Source organism: Nematolebias whitei, chromosome 1, assembly GCF_014905685.2.
Source record: "Nematolebias whitei isolate Nwh7 chromosome 1, NemWhi1, whole genome shotgun sequence".
NCBI lineage: Eukaryota > Metazoa > Chordata > Actinopteri > Cyprinodontiformes > Rivulidae > Nematolebias > Nematolebias whitei.
The window spans coordinates 22477271-22497048 of record NC_056498.1 but is presented as its reverse complement, the minus strand read 5'-3'; the positions used below and the strand labels follow the sequence as shown (position 1 = coordinate 22497048).

General features: G+C 40.4%; 1 protein-coding gene and 4 non-coding genes across 5 annotated transcripts in view; 4 read left to right on the top strand and 1 right to left on the bottom strand.

Moving 5' to 3' along the window:
- The first annotated feature begins 889 nt into the window (after positions 1–889).
- Positions 890–963, top strand: trnan-guu. Its single transcript has one exon. It is a non-coding gene; the product is annotated as a tRNA-Asn (tRNA).
- A 9215-nt stretch (positions 964–10178) lies between these two features.
- Positions 10179–10252, bottom strand: trnan-guu. The gene has a single exon. It is a non-coding gene; the product is annotated as a tRNA-Asn (tRNA).
- A 594-nt stretch (positions 10253–10846) lies between these two features.
- trnak-cuu lies at positions 10847–10919 on the top strand. Its single transcript has one exon. It is a non-coding gene; the product is annotated as a tRNA-Lys (tRNA).
- A 447-nt stretch (positions 10920–11366) lies between these two features.
- On the top strand, positions 11367–11439 carry trnak-cuu. The gene has a single exon. It is a non-coding gene; the product is annotated as a tRNA-Lys (tRNA).
- Positions 11440–11991: 552 nt separating this feature from the next.
- Positions 11992–19778, top strand: part of c1h20orf27 (chromosome 1 C20orf27 homolog) — a gene marked incomplete in the record, with an annotated part of 71458 nt that continues 63671 nt past the window's right edge. The window contains 1 exon segment of the mRNA XM_037675656.1: positions 11992–12164.

The window sequence follows — 19778 nt, the reverse complement described above, 5'->3', positions numbered from 1 at the left end:
CAGGGACGAGCTCAGGTCTTATCGTGTAATGTTTAACTGTCTAACAATTTTATCTAGTCTGATGTCAACCATTCTTCTCTTTCAGTCTGAAGAAAAAAAACTTTGTTTTAAAAAAATGGAATGTACCAAACTTTTGCAAGTCCTTTTTTGTTAAAAGCAAATACAAGAATGCCAAGTTTGAAATACTACAAAAAAACTGATATACCTAAAAAAAAAAAAAAAAGCATGCGCAGACTCACAAATTTTATGTTACCCCTTGTCTCTGTGGCGCAATCGGTCAGCACGTTCGGCTGTTTACCGAAAGGTTCGTGGTCAAATCCACCCAGGGACGAGCTCAGGTCTTAATGAGTTATTTATAACTGTCTAATAACTGTAACGAGTCTGATGTAAACAAATCTTCTCTTTCAGTCTGAAGAAAAAAAACTTTGTTTCAAAAGAGTGGATGTCACCAAACTGTTGCAAGTCCCTTTTTTTCCAAGCAAATACGACAATGCCACGTTTGGAATATTAAAAAAACTGACATACATAAACAAAAAAAGCACACGCAGGCTCACAAATTCTTGACCCATGTCTCTGTGCCTCAAACGGTCTTCGCGTTCGCCTGTGAACCGATATGGTGGTGGTTCAATTCCAATCAGGTACAAGCTCAGGTTTAATCAAGTTTTGTATAACTGTCTAATAACTAACTAGTCTGATGTATACCAATTTTCTCTTTCATTCTGAAGAAAAAATACCTTTGTTTTGAAAAAGTGGAATGTACCAAACTTTTGCAAGTCCTTTTTTTGTTAAAAGCAAATAGAAGAATGCCAAGTTTGAAATACTACAAAAAAACTGATATACCTAAAAAAAAAAAAAGCATGCGCAGACTCACAAATTTTATGTAACCCATGTCTCTGTGACGCAATCGGTCAGCGCGTTCGGCTGTTATCCGAATGGTTTGTGGTTCAAATCCACCCAGGGACGAGCTCAGGTCTTAATGAGTTATTTATAACTGTCTAATAACTGCAACGAGTCTGAAGTAAACAAATCTTCTCTGTCAGTCTGAAGAAAAAAAACTTAGTTTTAAACGTGGAATGTACCAAATATTTGCAAGTCCCTTTTTTGTTAAAAGCAAATAGAAGAATGCCAAGTTTGAAACACTAAAAAAAACTGAAATACCTAAAAACAAAAAAAGCATGCGCAGATTCACAAATCTTATGTAACCCTTGTCTCTGTGGCACAAACCCAGGGTCGAGCTCATGTCTTATCGTGTAGTGTTTAACTGTCTAATAACTATATCCTGTCTGATGTCTATCGTTCTTCTCAATCAGTCTGAGGAAAAAAAAACTTTGTTATATACCATACAAATGTTTAATTCACTGTTCACCACTTTTAATTGTTGATTAATAAACATTTGTTTCTTTGAAACAGATACGGTCTATGGTCTTTTACTGTGAATAATTATTAGCTGCTACTGATTCTGAATTATTGGTAATAATGTTCTACACACATTAGGAACAACATTTCACTCGCTTAACTCGAAAAGTACTTTGTGAAATTACTTTGAAAAATACTATAGTTTGAGCTGCTATTTTGGTGTGAAGAATGAAAATAAGCACTGGATACGATTAATGATGTTAAAATATACTGTATCATCAAGTATATAGTTTACAGTATAATTTAGTAAATTCATTTCATTATATCATTTGAGCAGAAAAAAATCAATTTTGCTGTTAATAAAGTTTTAAAAAGCGCTTTTTTTGGCAAATATAAAGTGCTGCGTTTTAATTTACAGTACTACACTATTTGCACAAAAAAAAACATCTAAAAATGTTTTTAAGAGAACACATGTTACTTTCATTTTTACTTAGAAATTTTAATAATGGGAAACTTTTTCATTACAACATAACGCTGCGACTGCTGGGATTGAGCTCACAACCTTGGGGTCAGCTGCTGTCTTCCTCTTCTTTTCTCCCCACTTTGCTCCATTCTTCCCCCCCTAAACAGACTATTGTTCCCCAGCTTCTTTCTTGACTTACAGGGTAGGGCTGTATACCGAACCGAGGTTCTTTTATGGCACCGACTGAACTGTGTCGGTCGGTGTATGGATTGAAACGTCACTCTTCTTTCGGTGTCAAGTTTCGGTATTGGATGTAACGTGTCACGTGGTTTCAGCATGCAGGCAGGTAAAACACCAGACATATGACAAACAGACTACGTGTTTACACCCAGAGTTGTATAGAGCAGCCGTACACACCTGTATGTCTATGGTGCTGGTTACGCCCACAGACGAAGTTCACGTGTGCAGCATGTGTGGCATCGAACGGCTTCAATTTATGCGCAGAAAGTTTCTCTGTGTTTGTCTTCAAGGGGGACCGCATCCTCCCCCCCTCCTCTCAGGGTTAAAGTCAGCCTGTGTGTTAGAGAGCATGAACGGCCTGATTCAACATCTCCACAGCCGGACTCCTCTTCATCAAAGAACTCCGAGGACGGTGCTGTGTCTGGGATTTCAGCTGGTAAGTTTACGTTTGTTACCATTACTGGAGCTTAATACGTGCATCGCGGTGAATTAAACTAGAATCCATGTAACACTAACTTTAAGATATTAGTGTGGAGCTTTATTTTATGGTTATGTAGCTAGCTAAACTCAAAAGCTAACTAAAGATTGACAGTAACAGATGAAGCTTAGCTTGTAAAAATGTGCTCATACATCAGATCAGCTGATTAAACAGTTCACCTAATTTTCACCGTTTACGTTCTCCTCACAGGAGCCTCTGACCCTGATGTGAGGAGGACAGAGACTGACAAAAGAAAAGCGAGATGGGGGGGGGGGGGGGGGGGGGGCGCTTTTTTAAGGGGGGGGGGGGGGGGGGGGGGGGGGGGGGGGGGGGGGGGGACTGCCTTTTTCTACAGTGGAGGCTGCATGATGGAGGTAAGTAAGCTGTAAAGGATATTGTTGACCAGTTAAACTTTTATTTCTCAGCCTAGATAATGGTTTGTGAGCAATAATAACACAACCATGTTATTGTTGATGTTTTGTGTTCTAATGTCAATTAGGGAGATGATAAAAGCCCTAAACCCCAGAGAACCACAGAGAAGCTTCAGGAAGAGACACAGAGGTACAGAAGTCTGCATCAGCCCTAACCTCAGTGACCTGCTGGTGGAATGTGAGGGATACTATTGCCAATGCTATCAAACTGGCAACCATGTATCTGTGTGTGCATCAAGCATCATCCACACCCTCAGAGCGAACACTTCCTACTGCTGGAGACACCATCAGCCAGGAGTGGGCTTGTTTGCGTCCAGAGAAAGCAGAAGAAAAACTGTTAAGTGAAAAGGTCCTCAGTGTGTAGCCGTGAGCATTAGACACTGATGTGTCACTGGTTTGAAACTATTCTTTTGACCTGAAAATTATTTGTTTATTTTTATGTAAGAAAACTGCTTGGAATGGAAAAATACCAAAGTTAAAAAATAAAACTCATGATTTGTACTGTAATGTGTAACGTAATTTTCTTCTTGTTAGAATTAATAGTAATTACAAAATTGGTACCGAAAAAAGAACCTTCCAGGAACCGTCATAAAGTTTTGTGATGAATTCATAAAAATTTGTATATTTTTGCTCCCTATGAATCTTCACAAGCTGTCATAATTTCACTGGAATGACTCTGTGATGTAGACTCTACAGTTGTGAACTATTAAGCAATTGTTTCTTTGGAGTCTGAAGACTTCATCCTGGAACTAAAAATGACCAATTTAATAACAGATGAACAGATTCTGGTATTCTTTTCTCATTAAAGCTTTACTTAACTTGCAGTACCAAACACTGGCCTACACCACATAGGTCCAGTCGCTCCTCCGAGTTCGAGTTATTGCAAATGGTGGATTGGGTTGTTGTGAAAAGTTGCTCAAACAGCCTGTGACTCCACCCCCCCCCTAAAACCCGACGGCAGAACACTGTCTGTCACTGATAGGCCAGGGTGGTACACTTGGAATTGCAGAGAAAGTGGTCCTGAAAAAGGGACTGGTTCCACGAATAATTGCTAGTGGAAAAGCCATGCATAGCCAAGTCGAACTGTGCCGTACATGGCTAGTGGAAAAGAGACATAAAATAACTTAAATATACCTAATTAATTAGCATGTCCAGACCATGATCATGGAACACTGGACCAGCTCTACACCCTCAACAGGATCCTGGAGGGTGTGTGAGAGTTTGCCCAACCAGTCTATATGTGCTTTGTGGACTTGGAGAAGGTGTTAGACCGCGTCCCTCAGGGAGCCCTGTGGGGGGTACTCAAGGAAGTATTGGGTATCAGGCCCTTTTATATGGGCTGTTAGGTCCCTGTACGACCGTGGCAGAGCTTGGTCTGCATTGCCAGCAGTAAGTCGGGCTCGTTCCCAGTGAGAGTTGGGCTCCACCAAGGTTGCCGTTTGTCACCGATTCTGTTCATAACTTTTATGGACAGAATTTCTAGGTGCAGCCAAGGTGTTGAGGGGATCCGTTTTGGTGGTCTTAGGATCGCTTTTCTGTTTTTTGCAGATGATGTGGTCCTATTGGCTTCACCAGGTCGTGATATACAGCTTTTGCTGGAGCGGTTTGCAACCAAGTGTAGAGTGGTAGAGTGCCCTCTCCGGGTCGGGGAGGAGGACCTGCACCAAGTGGAGGAGTTTAAGTATCTTGGGGTCTTGTTCACAAATAAGGGAAAAATGCAGCCTGAGCAGTGAAGCGGGCGCTGTACCGGTCTGTCGTGGTGAAGAGACAGCTGAGTCAAAAGGCAAAGCTCTCAATTTACCGGTCGATCTATGTTCCTACCCTCATCTATGGTCATGAGCTTTGGGTTGTGACTGAAAGAACGAGAACACGGATACAGGAGGCTGAAATGAGTTTTCTCCACAGGGTGTCTGGGCTCTCCCTTAGAAACAGGGTGAGAAGCTCAGTCACCCGGAAGGGACTCAGAATAGAGCCGCTGTTTCTTAAATTCGATTCAGTTTATTTATATAACACCAAATCAGGGAATTTTACAGGAACATTCACATACATAAAAGCCAATTAGTAAAGTTCTCTATCTAAGGAGGCCAGCAGACAAGTTGAATTTTGACTTTGTTGTAGTCTCCCATCCTGAGCAAGCACAGAGGCAACCGTGGAAAGGAAAAAAATCCCTTTTAAAAGGAAGAAACCTCCAGCAGAACCAGGCTCAGGACAAGCGGCCATCTGCTTTGATCAGCTTGTTTGAGAGGACAGGAAGGAGAGACAGACGAACACAGAATGGTAGGTCCAGATATAGGTCCGGGTGTACATGAAAGACAAAAAAAAAAAAAAAAATCACATGTTAAGGATAGAAAAAATAATTACAAATAAAAAACAGGTTGAGCAGAGTAAGTAAAGACAGTAGCAGAGTGAAAGTGTGGTCAGTTTGTCCTCCAGCAGTCTAAGCCTAAAGCAGCATAACTAAGGGACAGCTCAGGAAACCCAAGCCGACCTTAACTATATTAGCAAAAAGGAAAGTCTTAAGCCTAGTTTTAAAACTGGATATTCTGTCAGTCTCATGGTCAGAGATAGGAAGTTGGTTCCATAAGAGAAGAGCCTGATAATTGAAAGCTCTGCATCCCATTCTGTTTTTGTAAATTCTAGGAACCATAAGTAAACCTGCAGCCCGAGAGCGAAGTGCTTTGTTAGGAAAATATGGAACAATAAGATCTGTATTATAAGATGGAGCCAGGTTGTTGAGAGCTTTGTAGGTTAGAAGTAGGCTTCTCTACATTGAGAGGAGCCAGTTGAGGTGGCTCGGGCATCTGGTTAGGATGCCTCCTGGACGCCTCCCTGGTGAGGTGTTCCGGACAGGAGACCCAGAGGAAGACCCAGGACACGCTGGAGGGACTATGTTTCTCGGCTGACCTGGAAACTGGCCTTGGGATTCCCCCGGAGGAGCTGGCCCAAGTGGCTGGGCAGAGGGAAGTCTGGGCCTCCCTTCTTAGGCTGATAACCCAATGACCCAACCCCGGACAAGCGGAAGAAAATGGATGGATGAATGGATGGATGTCCAGGCCAACAACTCACATTCACCTAATGTCTCTGTGGTGCAATCAGTCAGCACGTTAACTGAAAGTTTGGTGGTTTGAATCCACCCAGGGACAAGCTCAGTTCCAATCAAGCATTGGAAAACCCTCTAAAAAGTGTAGACAGTCTGATGTCAACCATTTTTTCTTTCAGTCTGCAGATAAAAAGCTTTGTTGTCATAAATGTATGGCACCAAATTGTTGCAAGACACTTTTCAGTTCCAAGCAAAGACAAAAAAGGCACCTTTTTAAGCATCAATATTCAAATGAGTTGTCTTTAATTTATATCCGAGGCCATGCCTGCTCAATTCATTTACTCAATATCTGTGGTACAATTAGTCAGCGTGTTCAGCTCTTAACCGAAAGGTTTATGGTTTGAGCTCACCCAGGGATGAACCCCATTACTGTATAGCTATTCCATGTTACAGTAACTATCACCAGTATTTTTTAGTTTCCTTTAGAAAGCTCTTTGTCATTAATGTATTGTACCAAACTGTTGCAAATCACTTTGTCTGCTCTGTACAAATACATTATTGGTAATGATGAATTAGCTCAAATTAATTCTACTGACTTTATGAACATGCCCACTCCAAGGTTTCATGCAGGGTCTCTTTTCTGCTTTTGATTAGCATGTTTGACTGTGAACCAAAAGGTTTGCCATTGGTACCATTCAAATACAGACATTGCTTGATAGTATAAAATTGCTGAAAAAAATTATAATTGTGAATTAAAGTAAATGTCCACTAATATGTCTTTTGTTTCCAAAAGTATGCTTTTTTCTCACCAACATATTACAACAAACATGAGCAAAGACAACAAAGGCATTACTGAATTAGCCAAAATAAAAATTTAATGTTTGAAAGTTTGAGCTTGTTTGGGAAAAAAAATAGGACATTAATTAGGATTTTTTTTCCAGCATGATATACCTTTATTATGATTGTTATTCATTTCTATCTAGATTGCCAAAATAATTATCTTAATTAACTAGCCATATGGCTCTGGGGCTGGGGTGCGCACGTCTTTACTCTGGATCTATATACACTTTGTAACATCCATCCAGAACACCTGGAGCACTCTGAGGAAGGTAGTTATTCAGAATAAGAGGTGTGGGCTGCAACTAGCACCACAGAGACTGCATGTTTCCCGCTGAGCTTAGTCAGTATTTAGGGTGTGTGCCTTCGGTGTGTGGGATATGTTGCGACCTGACAGACAGAACATTTTCTGTAAAAATTGCTTGGTGTGAATCATTTTCTGCTCCTCTGTCATGTGGGATTCATCAGGGATCAATTTTAGGGCCTTTGCTTTTTTCTTCTTCCTTTTTTTCCATTTATATCTACTTCCTGTAGGATCGATATTTAGAAAACACAGCATCTCCTCTAATTGCTACGCTGATGATTGCCAACTCTATGTGCCTTTAAGGCGAGTTGATGCATGGTCCGTTAAACCTCTTTTATCGTGTCTCGATGATCTGAAAGCTTGGATGGCCCTAAGAGGTACTTAATTTTGGAGTGGAGCTTGTTCGAGCCCTCCAGTTGACTTAGACCCCCTGACAATATACATAACTTCCACAGTTACAAACCTTGGTTTTAAGATGGACAGTGATTTTAAACTCGACAGTCAAATAAGGGTCACAGTCAAGTCTAGTTTTTATCATTTAAGAAAAATACCAAAGGTAAAATATATTCTTTCAAGACAAGAATCTGAAACAGTAATCCATGCTTTCATTATATCACAACTAGATTATGGTAATTCCCTTTATCTCTGTCAGTCTGTCCTCACTTAAACATCTGCAGCTGGCACAAAATGCTGCTGCACGTCTTTTAACAGGAACAGAGGGCACATCAGCCATCCTGGCTCCTCTCCACTGGCTGCCTGTGTATGTTAGAGTTCATTTTTAAATTATTTTGTTTGTTTTGAAGGTTTTAAACAGCCTTGCCCCACCTTATTTAACAGATCTTCTCCACCACTACACTCCCCCTTGGTCACTCAGGTCCACTGACCCATTCCCAAGAATAAGCAGAAACTTAGATGACACAGGGCCTTCTCTGTTAGTGCCCCTAAGTTATGGAACGCTCTGCCTTTGCACATTTGACAGGCCTCACTGTCCATTTTTAAAACCTGTCTGAAAACTCATTTCTACTCAATGGCCTTCAAACCAACTGAGACTTGATTTTACTTTATTTTTATTGGTATTGATTTTATCACTTCACCACTTGCTCTTGCCGAGATCGGACGCTTTCCCATCCCCTCCCTCTCCGCTTTGCTTTGCTGCTCTGTCTGTCTGTGAAACTGCTTCTGAGCCTCTCTTGCATATGTTCCGAACCATAATTATGGACTTGATTTGATCAGTTGGTCCCTCAACACAACTGATAACATTTCTTCAAAGAGAAGACAGGCTTTAGGCGAGCCGATTTGCCCTGTTGGCACGCACGCAGCTGAATATCTCATCGACTTGAAGACTTGATGATGTGTTTATCTCTGCTGCCATTTGTGAATTTTAAGGATGCATATTTAATTGGATTTATGATAACTGGTTCCTGCTTGGGCAGCACGGTGGCGCAATTGGTAGAGCTGCTGCCTCTCAGCGAGCAGGTCCTTGATTCAAACCCCGGTCCAGGGGCCTTTCTGGGTGGAGTTTGCATGTTCTCTCCGTGCATGCGTGGGTTTTCTCCGGGTGCTCCAGTTTCCTCCCACAGACCAAAAACATGCATGTTAGGCTGATTGGTAACTCTAAATTGTCCCTAGGTGTGAGTGAGAGTGTGAATGTTTGTTTGTCTCGTTTGTCTCTATGTGGCCCTGTGATGGACTTGCAACCCATCCAGGGTGTACCCCGCCCCTCGCACAGTGATTGCTGAACATGGGCACCAGCGACCCCTGTGACCCAAAATGGAATAAGCGGTTTAAGATAATGGATGGATGGATGGATGGTTCCTGCTTTTTGGATTCGGCTGGTTGCTGGTTTTATCAACAATCAAGGAAGTCGTCGACAGCAAATTTGGTCCCGATCACACTACTTGCCTTATGATGGCTTGGTTTGTGCCTTGAGTACCCAGACTCAAATGCTTTGGGCTGAATGGATCAGATCTCGGGGATTTTACTCAGTCATGTTCCATCGGTGTGGCCATGAAATTTGGACATTTCGGAACCGAGTGGACCAACATAGACTCAAGGTAGATGTCATTAAGTTCTGCCTGTCTCCAAAACAACTGTGTTTATCTGAATTTGGCTCCATTGGCTGGCCTTGAAGGTCATTTTATCTGAAGTTGCCTGGAGAACATGTGATCTGACACTCACCACCCTTTCCTTCCAACTGATAACCAGATGAAACCAGCTGAATAAACTTTGTGTCATCATTTCAGGACTCTTGGATTCTCATAGTCGTTATTCTTGGCCATTCCTCGACATACCTTAAGAATGTTTACGGATCTCACCGTAGGACATTGGCTGATTATCCCATTCTTATCAGAACTCTTACAGTGACCTTGAGAGCATCTATGAACATTGCTCACCGCTCTTGTCGTCCCCCTCTGCAGAATGTCTATGTCACAATGTGTTTGTGCGAGGTGTTTTTTTTAATATCAGTCTTTTCTTCTCATGCAGGAAAAAAAAAGTCTGATAGGGATTTTTTCGCCTCCAGTTCCTACATGTGTCCAGTTTCACTACTTTATGTCTGTCTAAACAGATCTAACTTATAAATGAGTCTTCTAGGCTCAATGTAACTTATCTGTCTAAATAAAGGTTGAATGAATGAATGAATCTGTTTAACTCGTCATTTTATTGTGTATTAAACTGAGTTTTTAGTTCATTGTGTGCTTGGCTTTGTATCTTTATTTTTTTATCTTTTATTTTGTTTTTAACTGATGTTCAGCACTTTGTTTCAGCTGTGGCTGGTGTCAACGCGCTTTATAAATAAAGTTGATAATGATGACGATTTAACAGTAACAGAAATTGGTATTTTCATAAAAAGTAAATTATATTTTGAATAAAGACGTGTGCCCTAGATAGCAGTTCTCTGCTCCACACAGAGGGCTGTGCTAGCAAGGGCATCCGGTGTAAAAATAATTGACATTTCTTCGTGGCGACTCCTAAAGAAGGGAACAGTTGAAAGAAGACAAAAAGTGAAGGAAAAAAAAAAAAAAAGCCGTCGTCCCTGGGTGGGCTCGAACCACCAACCTTTCGGTTAACAGCCGAACGCGCTAACCGATTGCGCCACAGAGACAAGACATACGTAGGAATAGGCATCTTTCCTCTTATAAATAGCATTTGTCCCTCTCTGTGCTTGGATTAAAGGTTTAGTGGTTGTCGCACCACTTGACAATATACGGAACCTGTCAACATCTGCCCTCACAATGGAACTCGGTCACATTCGGCTGTTAACCGGAAGGTTGGTGCTTCGAGCCCACGAGACCGAATAGTTTTCTTGGTTTTTACTTGAACAACATGAATAATATAAACAGCAGCTAAAGGAGCAGAGGATTGTGCGGCAGTCGAATTCGAGCTGAGCGTGCGCTGCTAGTTTACATAAATTATATTTAACCTGAAGACGTACGAGTAACAGCTTCTGGATCTTGAGGACTTCTAAAGTCCATCTGCAATAGATCTATACCGACAACTTGTTCTATTTCCTGACCTCGGGAATATAAAACGATAAGTGTGCCAGGAAATAACTTGTAAATCAGTAATTAATACAAAAATTTAGGGTCAATCGAGGGGATCGAACCCACGAATCTGAGATTTAAAAACTCACACTCTATCGACTAACCTTGCCACTGTGCAGAGGCTAGAAGCAGTTAAGGCATGACGTCGTATGTCAGCCCGGCTAGCTCAGTCGGTAGAGCATGAGACTCTTAATCTCAGCGTCGTGGGTTCGAGCCCCACGTTGGGCGCTAATAATTTTTGTTATTTCTTGATTTACAAATAATTTTCTTTTTATTCAATCATACCTTATGAAATGGTTTTGAATGTGTAAACACCATTTTAGAAGGGTTATATAAAAGTCCTGAAGTCTATTCACTACTTGTGTTCTTAAAATGAAACAAGAAGTAGGAAAAAAATATATGACGTTCAAATTTAACTTAAATTCATTTAAGACCATAACCTTTATCAGTTCTTACCCGAGAGATGAAACAATCCAATAATTCGGAAGTCGAATTTGATCTGTGCATGCACAGCTAATTCACATTCGTATTTTGCACTAATTTCAACACGTACGTCCAGTTTCTGGATTGTTGAATGATTTCAGTCCATCGCCTGACCCCCAGGAGACAAAAGAAAAATTCACCCCCCTCTGCTGGACAGCAATGATTTAACTACCTCTCCGAAGCAGCGCAGCAGCCCGGCTAGCTCAGTCGGTAGAGCATGAGACTCTTAATCTCAGGGTCGTGGGTTCGAGCCCCACGTTGGGCGCTAAATTTTTTTTGCTGCTTTTCATTCAGGTTAATTCCATTGAGACTTACTTAGTGATTTACAAGTAATTTTCTTTTTTGTATAGTCCTAACATATGAAATGGTTTTGAATGCGTAAACACCTAGTCTAATCGATACTTCTGTACTTCAAATGAAACAAGACGTGGAAAAAAAAAAAACGCTTTGATGACGTTCAAATTTAACTTAAATTCATTTAAGACCATAACCTTTATCAGTTCTTACCAGAGAGATGAAACAAACCCAAGTTTTCTACAAACGTGTAAGACCGTCAAAGGTACATAAAGCATCGCCAGATGGCGGTATTACATAACATGAAAGTTTATTCCTCCGTGGTTGAATGAGAAAAGCAGTGCGATCTGCTGTGAAAACCTGGTCTGTTCTCCTCCATAGACTGAAATAAACTGGGCTATTGCAAATAATAAATAGGTACAATATGTACCTTCAACAACAACAATATGTTTTGCCATTAGTGATAAGCAGCACTGAGTTGGAGGCAGAAGCCGAGGAGGCGTGGTTTGTCAGGTCACGTGATCGGAAATCATCCGCCAGAGACACAGTGCAGAAGAGGAAAGCGCAGATTTTGAGCGGGTGCTTCAGGAGGGGTCTGAGCGGCATTTTTCATTCAACAACACTTCCACAAAGACGAAACTTGTCTTTTGTTATCAGGCCAGTCGAAATTATCAAGCTAGGACGGAGTAAACTAAGGTGAGTTACGTTTCGGGGGGAACAGGAAGCAATAAATGCATTTTTTTGGACCGTTCGTGTTGAAGCGGCAACTTTTTAACGCGAAAACTTGACTTATTTAGGAGGAAAACTGTTTTCTTCAAAGCTAGAGTTAGCTAAGGGCTAGCAGCCCAGGTAATGTTAAGTTCAGTATGTTTTGATCGTTATATTGCATAGTTTACAGTACACACAGGCTATTCCTGCTCAACACTGAAGGCAACATTAATTCACGAGGTGGTGTAGCTTTAAAAGATTTATAACCCTTTTTTCCCCCCAGCTGCTTTTGTCAAACGCTCAAAACAAATGTACAACAATAGGGTAATACACTGTTTGGTGTTCTAAATTTAATCAATACTGAAAGTTTATTGCATGTTAGCATTGACCCCATCAGGTCCCTTGGGTCACATTGCTTTAAAGTTTGTGTTTACTCTCTTCTGTTTACCTGCTATACAAAGTTTATTGCGCACATGGTATATTGCTTTCCCACACAATAACACGTTGAAAGCAGGAAATGAATGCCTGCTGCAGCTCTCCCTGCCTTCTCTGCAGCTTTAATTTATGAAGGTGCAGAGTTAGGCTGGGGTGGGGGTTGACATTAACAAAGCTTGGCTAGGATCTGGATTTAAATGAGATGAAAATGCTACGCTGACTTTTTGTGAAATGTTTGTGTATGAACTGGTTATAATGTTCACTAATTGTTACTGTTGCTAAATAGAGATGTGACTTGATGAAAGTTTTAGATTTATAACAATTATATCCTGATGCATGCTCAATATATCCAGATGCATGCGTAATAATCCAAATGGAAACATTTAACAAAGTTGAGTCAGGTCCTCTGGATGGATTTAAAAGAAAAATAACTTGTTGAAACAGTTAATCTTTAATCCAAAATTGTCAGTCTGAGGAGCTGTATTCAGCTCAGTCTTATAAATAGCACCTTCTCATAGTGGATCAATCAAGTTTGTTGACATTCAAAACTAGCTGTTCACATGTTGAGGACCACCAGCCTAACAACTGATCGTTAGTGCCCTGATGGCCGCATGCTATTCACAAGGAGCTGAGCGAAGGTTGAATGAATGAATGATACTGGGGGCTGTTCACACGGCGCACATTTTGAGTAGGGGTGTAACCAGTACATCAATTTCAGTGTTTCCCCTACTGTTATACAAGGGGGGTGCCCCACCCGGTCAACAGAACTGAGCACCCCGCCTACCAAACCGAACTCCCCCACCCGGCACTGACATAGCATTAAGCTAGCTACGCAAAATACAGACTCTGTAGCTAAAAAGCTAAAGGCACCTCTTCCCTGATGCTGAACGCCCCCGCTCAAAAACTGTTGGTTCAAGCTGCGCTCAGACATGTCTCCGTCTCCCCCCCTCAACAAAAATCATGGATGAGATGAGCACCCCGACATGGCAAGTTAACTAGGTGAAACACTGAATTTAAATCGATATATTGATTAAATGATTAATGATTCAATTATATAGTGGCGAAAATAAAAAATCGATTCATATCGTAATCTTTAAAATACGCTTTTATTTTGAAATTCCTAAGGCACGTCTGTGTCACCATTTTCGTGCGCAGCTGCGCTCTGCAGCTGCGCTCTGCAGCCGCCTCAGCAACATGGCAGACGAGGCAGAAAACACAGATAATGAAATTCACTCTCCTGCTGGATTTAAATCAACACTGTGGAAATATTTTGAATTCCAACAGAAAGACTGCTCAACAGACAAAACTCATGTCATATGCAACAGGTGCTAGTGTGAGTTAAAATACTCAGGAAACACCACTAATTTGGCCGTTCACCTGAAGAAGAAAAATGGCATTGATAACCATGTTATGTAAGCTCAATATCTGTTTTTGTTTCTATATAACTGAAAGGTAATCAGGGCACTTTTAAGTTAACTAGTTTAAAAAATGCACTTCAACATGAGAAATGTGAGACTATAGTGAACAGGTTTTTATTTTTTCATTAATTAAGAAAAAATGTTTTTTTTAATTTTATTTACATGCCTGGTGCTAGGAATGTGCGATATGGCATAAAATTCATATCACGATATGTATTGTGAAGGTTGGCGATAACGATATATATCGCAATATGTTTTTTGTATAAAACTTGCAATGGGAATAAAAAAAGCATAGGGTGTCCTTTTGCCATCATTTATTTTGAATTAAGAAAATTCCACTACTAGGTCCAGAGAGTTTTTAAATAATAAGCAAATCAAGTATTAGGCTTCTTTCTTGTAGTGCAAAACAGTGCAAAATATATCAAATGTAGTTTTAGCCATATATTTAAAAAAAAAAAGAATATGTTGTTAACTCTTAACAGTTTCCAGTCTTACTTAAGAAATGAACATCAACAGAGCAGCATTTTACACTGAAACACTTCACCCTCCAAACCTCTAGTGGGCGCCTCCTTCCGCTTTAATGGAGAGCTGACACAGAATGAGTCTGTGGCTTTGACCAGAGGGTCTCGCAACACAGCGTTCTTATCACAGATCAGAGAGCAGGTTTCTCTAAAGCTGACCAACACTTACTTTAACTTTCGATGGAAAAAAAAAACTTTCGACGGAACACAGCGTTTTGCGCATGCGTCTGAATACGGCAAGCCGGCCGTAGTTAGCTTGTAGCTTCACAACTTAGCTCTCGAAGAAAAGACTTTACCACCACTTGCGCACAGTTTTCAACTAAAAAAAAGTAACGATTAAACTGACAACTCTGATTTTACATCAGACACAATGTTACTGCGGTTAGCCGGTAGAAGACAGATCTCTATCGTAGGTTAAATTTCTACCGTGTACCGTATATATCGCGCATTCCTACCTGGTGCCTGTAATAACGGAAATAAAACGGTTAAATCATATTTGAATTGTTTTTGTAAATTTATTTATATGTAAATGAGATGGGCATTTGATATAAGAATATATTGAGCGCAGACTTGTGAATCGAATAGAATCAAAATCGTATCGTGACAGACTTTGCGATATCGAGAAAAATCGTATTGTCATACAAACAAATCAATATAATATCGTATCGTGGTAAAGCTGGTGATTTACACGCCTAATTTTGAGTGAAACTGCACCTTTCTCTCTGCGGTTTGGCTTTTCCATTTACATGACACCAGACTTTCCCACCCATGCTGAATATGGAGGCTTTTCAACCCAGGTCTCAAGAGAGGAGGTCTTCAATAAATTGTCATCAGGTGTTAAGAACTACTGGTATATGTGTTGTGTACAATCAATGCTGTTGGTCTAATTAGAACAGACACTCCTTAAAGAGCCAATGGAAGTTTAAAATATATATATTTTTTGTAATGATAGATATAACTATCAAGAGTAGCAAACAGGTATTGTATCAAAGGGAGATGGATACACTAGCATACAACTGTGGTTGTATTTAATATCACACTGAGCATCTCTTGTGTGCTTAAACTGCATAGTGTACATATTCTAACACTTCTTTCAGCACTGGAGGCGTGCAAATCTGAATCCCATTAGTGATACTGTAATCACGGTGACACATTTAGGTGCCTAAAATGGTGCTGATATATTTGCACTGTTTAAAGTAGATCATCCTCTGAATTGGCAGTACTCTCAGAGGATGTGACACTGAAAGTTTTCTTGAGTTGCATTATTTTTGAGTTTCCCAGTACTCCATGTGCTTTCATCTCTAACCTCTGCTAAACTAAAGAGAGGAAGTTGAAACCACATGTTATGTTAAGATCCCCAGTCTTGGAGATGTAAGGGGTTCCTAAAAAAGGATAAGCAACTGGATGGGTTAGGATTTTTCCAAACATTTACTTTTTTTACTTGAATAATTTTCACACGTCTGGGAAAATGGAGGTTTCTTAACAGTTGCGCTCTGAGCTGAGATCAGGTGTTATCGTGACAAAAATTTAGAGAAACTAGTTTACCCTAATTAAATCTTGTCTGCTGAAGGCTGATTTGATTCGGTTGTTGGGGAAGCAGTGCTAAGAAGTCAACATGCATCGATCAGCAGAGCCAAAGAGAGGAAACAGAGCAAAACGTTTAGCTGCTAATTGCTAAATGTAAAAAAAAAAAAAAATAAGTCATACAGGTTTTATATTAAAATTAAAACCTCTCCTGGACTGTCCCTAAAATAGGACTTGAACATTTTATTGTGATTAGGGCTGCATGATATATCTAACAAAGCCACTGCAGTACCATCATGTGCAATATCAGTATAACGAAGGACTGCTTGGACTATAATAACAGTCTATATTATAGTCAAAGTACAACAGTAATCTCTACCTAGTATTCTTTTTATATTGTTGTCTTAAAACATAACATATAAATAGATTTTTTTAATTTGATTGTAAATAATAAAACTACAGAATTACTCATGATTAATTGAAATGCAATTGAGGAAAATGTATTTGAAATAATTCTAACACGTATATACAGGATTTAGAACGGCACGGTGGCTCAGTTGGTAGAGCTCTTGCTTCGAGAAGGTTAACGGATTGAATCCCGGCTGGGGGCCTGCCTGGGTGGAGTTTGCATGTTTTCTCCATGCATGTTTGTGTTTTCTCCACGTACTCCGGTTTCCTCCCACAGATCAAAAACATGCATGTTAGACTGATGGTAACTCTAAATGGTCTCTAGGTGTGAGTGAGAGAGTGGATGTTTGTCTCTATGTGTCCCTGTGATGGACTGGAGACCTGTCCAGGGTGTCCCTCGCACAATGACTGCTAGATATGGGCACCAGTGACCCCCGCGACCCAAAAAGGAAGAAGTCAGTATAATCAATCAATTTTATTTATAAAGCACCCTTCATACTAAAAGCACCTCAAAGTTCTGTACAGAATTATAAACAATAAACCCACAAAATAAAAGCAAACAACACACATAAAATAAAATTGTCTGGAAAATGTATAGACTGAACAGAAATGAACCAGTTCAGTCAATGGAGTTAAAAAGATGGGTCTTGAGCCTGCTCTTAAAACAATAACATTCTCTGCGGCCCTCACGTTCTCCGGCAGACTATTCCACAGACGGGGGCCATAGTACTGGAAAGAAGCCTCACCGTAAGTGTGAGTTCTGACTATTGGAACTGTTAGTAGTCCAGTGCCAGAGGACCTTAAGCCCCTTATCCACGGGTCTTTTTGGTACTCCTATGTAACTAGTTGTGGCCGATTGCAGGATTTATCAACAATGCCTTTAACGGTGGAACCCACCCCATTTTTGGGACCTAAATCACTGAGGTCCCAGGTCTGGTTCTTTTAGGGTCTAGTTGTGACATCAGCGCACTGTAGGTCACTGATTGGTCAGGGGGCGTATTCATTGGTGGAGGGCGGAGATTCAGTCTTCCACCGGAAATCACAATCCACCATTTTCTTTTTCACCCGCATAACAGACAACAAGAAATCGGAGGAGCTTATTTTGGAATATTTTATAAGGTAAAACAAATAATCATGGCACAACCGTGGTCGAATGCTGAAGTTCAGGCATTTCTCTGTTTGCTGGCCGATGAACAAGTGCAGCGCGAGCTAGATGGAACGAAACGAAATAAAAAGATTTTTCAAGAGGTGTCTGCGCAGATGGCGGTGCAGGGCTTCCATCGCACACCAAAGCAAAGAGGAAAGCTTAAAAAACTAATAGTTGATGGTGAGTGTATTTTATTTACTTTAAGCATATTTCCTTTTCCTCATGCAACCGTTTCTTTGCGTTTTCTGAAAGTACTCTGAACAAACGAGGCAGACGCGGTTACGTCGTCATTAGTTAGCATCATTGCTAACTGTACTCTGTTGCTGTTTTTCCACTCTTATTTTGATGCAGAAAGTCCCACTGAACATGAAGGTTCGCCAGATTCTGCTTTTGACTGTCCAATCCTCCCCGCTTCTGACCCTTCCCGACCACACCAGCTCCGAGTACATCCATGCCACCGAGTACATCCATGCCACCGGGCACATGCACGCCACCGGGCACATCCACGCCACCGGGCAACACGCAGCAGAGCGGCACTAAACAGCACCCGTTACTAGGTAAGAAGCAACAATTGTGTTTAACATCACATTGATCGTGTCGATATGAATGTTGTTTTGTTTTTGTTGTAAAACACCTTGCATGTATTCAAACTACTTGTTTATTCAGTTGTAATGGATAAATGTTAAATTTAGTTATTCATTTATTACTTAAACTTTCATTTATGAAGTTTATTATTGAAATTATACAGGGTGTAGTGATTTTTGTTCAGATTAACGATGCTCTGTTCTTTTTCTAAATTAGCACAAACCGTTGTAAATGACTACATGTAGTTTATTTATGCCCACCTGCTTACTATCATTAAAGTACTAGACTGCTTTATGAACAGAATCATTTCTGATCTTGTAAACAAACACCTTTTGAAATTAGCAGGAACTTTAATGTAAATAATTTATTTAAAAACTCTACCTGTACTTCATCATCTAACAGCCATTTTCTTGTGTGTTATTCATAGGCCATAGAAAGCGCAGATCAACAAGTGCAGCAGAGAGCTTTGTTTCTGCGCACACAGAACAAGAGGAGATGAACCGGAAGCAGAGAGAGGAACACTTCCATTTTATTTGTGAGGATGCCAAAAAAGCAAGGCAAGAAGAAGCTGCAGCAGCGAGGAAGCAGGAGAAGGCAATTAGGAGGGAGGAGATGGCCTTGAGGAGAGAGGAAGCAGATGTTCGCAGAGAGGAAGCAGCACAGCGAAGGCAGGAGGCTGAACAGAGTGCTGCTTTCAGTCAGGCACTCCTTGGGGTGCTGGAATCCATTGCCCGTTCCATGGCAAACAGACATGTTTAAAAATATTTAGAGTAGATCATAGTTGATCTATAGAAATGTAGATCCTGCAAGGTAAGCCCACAAATAGCCAAACGTAGCTTGTTAAGTTTGCATATATAATTAGTGTATAATTGGTTTTTTTTGTACAGGTCTTTATTTCTAATAAAAGAAACATTTTCAAGTCTTGAGCTTCCATCTGATCATCAAAAGTGAAGTGCTTACAGTGTTTTTTTACGTCAATAGTGTAGGATAAGTGAAGTAATTGTTTTTTACCTGTAACAATGCTGGTGAAGATTCTCAGTTATCCTTGACACGGCAAATCCCCCCCAAAACAGATAAAAACAAAACCACAGGACTTTTTTTAAAACTGAAGACGTTTCGCTAATCATCGGAGGAGCACTCACAATTCAATGAAAAAAGGAATCTGGGATTAAAGTTATAAAGCTGTGGTGTTCTGTAAGCTTGCTGGAGATTGATCTGCATGTGTCAGTCTCCATAATACAAGTTTACGGCACACCACAGCTTTATAACTTGAATCACAATCCTCGTTTCATTATCGGCCATGATGTCCATCCTGTGGATCCAGCTGCATCTTTTTCACCCAAGGTCAAAAATTCTCTCCACGACTTTCACTGTGGTACAAAGGAGCACTAACTTAATATTGCTTAACAGCACTTCAATCATGAAGATAATTTGCGACAGCTTAATTTAAAGAGCTGCGTGGTAAGCATAAACTCTGAAAGAGTTGTTAAATATCAAATCAAATGTAGGTTATTATGTAATGTACGTAATATATATATATATATATATATATATATATATATAT